Raw genomic sequence first — 3,472 nt, 5'->3', positions numbered from 1 at the left:
GTAAATTACTAAATCCATACCCTAGTATTCCTCCTACTACTGACAAATTTCAGGCATATTGTATATTCTCTCGTCTTCTTCGAATTTCCCACTAACACTCTCGCCCCCGAGGAGCTGCCGGCACACCACCTAGAGGTACGTCACAATCTACCACAAGATACTCTTTAGCCCTTTACTGTGATGATATTGTTCTTGAGTCTTTGATTACTGCAAAATATGAAGGATTCATCAGAGCAAGGAATCCATTTTTGAAGCCAAAATTGATGTTCAAGGTGTTGATGCAAATAACACCATTTGAACTTACCAGGCGGATCCTGCTAGAAGCTTACTCTGACATTACATCTTTAAAGCAACCTTATGTACCATGTCCTCTCCGAGCACCGAATCCGGAGTTAGAAGAATTATTGCCCTTAGCTGGAGAAGGCACCTTATGGTTAAATGTGGCAAGGCATACAAAGCTGCCTAATTCTCACTTGGCAGATTTACTTGAAATGAGAATTGTAACATTCATGATCAGCTACTGCTTCTGTAGGTGGAGAAAGGCACATCCAGTTCATACATTAGGGGGCTATACAAAAATTGTCACAGAGGATGCAAACTCCAAAATTGAAGATTTTGGTATACAACCAGCATGGCGACAGGAGTACTTCACAATCCCAAAATATAGTCACCAGTACATGTGTGCTCTGCCCACAAAGAGAGCGAATCCATCATATATGCTTCTGAAATGAAGATGGACACCACTGGAATTCCATGATGCAAAGCAACAGGATTCACATATCTGCTACAACTTTCCTCTATTTTTGCCAACAGCATTTTCAGATATAGGACAACAAAGGAAGCAATTGCTCACATGGATACAGGCATGGCGTCGCATCTAGGATCCTGCTATCGTGACCAGTGTCTGATTTTTGAATTGATCGTGGTCCTTATTGACCAACCCAAAGAGAGATATGATGGATATGATGCAGATCAACTACTATTTGACATCAACCAAGGCCCCACTGATAGAGGCATGATCTTATACTACCATCGCCTCAAGTTTTTACCAGTGTACATGCATTTAACATTTAAAGATATGGTAGACACGGCGTTCTGGAGATCACACTCTACATTCAGAAGAACCTTGAAAAAGCTTGAATCACGCTGCAACTTCTATCATCATGAGTTTGGTAACCAAGTCTTTAGACCTCGATGACAAGTTCTAGGGACAGAACATACATCAGGTAGGGGAGGATGTTAATCCCAGTTAGGATTAACAATTATGCTCCTCCATTTGAGGACATTAATAGGTGTCATGCAAAGGCACTATAAAAGTTGTTAACATTATGAGATATTGGCCACCCAAGGCCTTAGTTAGTAAGTTTTGGGTGCCCAAGTGTGAATAAGGGCCAATTATATATAAGGTATTTTGTCATAATGAATGGACACAATCCCCCTTTGTGCTATGAGAGTTCTTGCCTTGTCCTGAGAGAGACTGTGAGAGAGTATTTTATTGCATGTGCCTTCTCTATGCTTGTATGCATGTATGCTCGTGTAGAGAAGTGAGACAAAGAGATTGCCTTGTGTGGTGGTGTGAGCGACTCTACGGTGACAGTGTGGAGGTGAATCTTGGAGGATTGGATCTTCTTGAAGTGAGCTTGGAGACCTCAAGGGACACGAGCATGAAGCATTGGTAAGTTTCCTATGACGATTATGTTCTATTGCTTCTTCCAAAGGTGAATGCATAGAGTTCCTTCTTTGGAGGTGTGGTAGCCCCCATAACATACACTCGAGTGTGTTAGCTGATTTAGGTATTGGCTAGTCCTCATCCACTACCATCTTCACTCATAGTCAGAGCACAATGGCAATTGTAAGGAATCTAATATTTCATGCTCGCACATGAAGCATATCGAGGTGCACTTCATTATGTCAAGGAGAGATACTTTGCAGGGAAAATAAGCTTGGCTTACCTATTAGCACATGATGACATGGTAGATTTGTTCACAAAGGCTCTTCCATGAGAGGTTTGAAGCTTTTTGCAAAGCTTTGAATTTTATTTTCTTTGGGGACTAGTATGGGCTTCCTATTATAGTCCAAAGAGCCTCGCACATCTCTGTACTTCTAGCGCCAGCTCACCCCTTGTTCACTTCATCACTTCTAGGGGAGATTTGTAGCCATATGTGGAAGTGATCTGTGTGAAACACTTAGGACAAACCAAGACACTTTGTAGCCATATTTGGTAGTGATCTGTGTGAAACACTTAGGACAAACCAGGACACTTTTTCCTCTATAGAATGTTTTTCCTGCTGCACTAGTGTGCACACATCTTGGGGTATACTTGTCATCTTTTTATAGCACACATTCTTTAATCATCATCTTGTTTTGCGCTCCCTTAAGCTTCTCTACATTGTGTGTGTGTGTGTGTGTGTGTGCATTGTTACAACCCTTACCCTAATTCCAACAATGAGACAATAAGCTACATGCAAACATCATAAGCTTTACTACGTAGTGAGGAAGGAGTTCAAGGATGGAGCTACCATTGCAAAAGATGAAGTGGGTAACAAGGAAAATAGAGAGCAACTTGACAACCATACTTGGTGATTTAAATTTTGTGAATGAATCTGACACCCAACTACACCTATTCTAAAGTGGCAAAGAACTTTAAGCCGGCATAGATTTTTTAAACAGTCAAGAAATTTTCACATTTTTTATTATAATTTTGTGAATGCTTAGTAGCACAATTCATCGCTTCTACTAGCATGCCTTAACTGTTGAGATATCGAGCTCATCTAGTGAGGCGGTGGACACTAAGGGGATAGGCCCCACACTTACACCACTGGCATGGTTGGTGAGATCATTTTTTATTATAATTTTGTGAATTCTTAGTAGCACAATTCATCGCTTCTAGCATGCCTTAACTATTGAGATATCGAGCTCATCTAGTGATGGACAGCAGTGGACAGCGGTGGACACTGATGACCCGCCTGGGGGATAGGTCCAAAACTTACAACACTGGCATGGTTGGTGAGATCATGGGTGATATGCAGCCAGTGGGATGACAAGCTGTGTGACAACGATTTTAGAGACTGGCATAGTTATAGCGCCAGCTCATTTAGTTGGGTTCACACTATAGAGAACCCTAGAATGTATTTGGCTGAGTACCTTTTCATATTGTGTGTATTCTTATCTTTGTATATGGTGTGTTGAGTGTTGTGTGAAGAAGAAGAAGATTTTCAGCCTCTCATCTTCTTGACGAAGTGAAATATGATGACCAGGGCTATATTGAATTCTGCATATATTACTTCATAAATTGCACACAACGTCAACACCATGATTGGACACATACAAGATGCCAAGTCCCCCAAAGAGTCGTGGGACACCTTGGTAAAACTCTATGAAACGAATACCAAGGCAAGAAAGATACAATTGAAGAATGAACTTCATACTGTGGAGAAAAAGAGTATGTCTGTGAATGACTATGCATCATTAG

Source organism: Cibotium barometz, chromosome 29, assembly GCF_041138505.1.
Source record: "Cibotium barometz isolate CiBa-2024 chromosome 29, ASM4113850v1, whole genome shotgun sequence".
In the NCBI taxonomy this organism is placed as follows: Eukaryota; Viridiplantae; Streptophyta; class Polypodiopsida; order Cyatheales; family Cibotiaceae; genus Cibotium; species Cibotium barometz.
Note: the sequence above shows the minus strand (reverse complement) of the source record.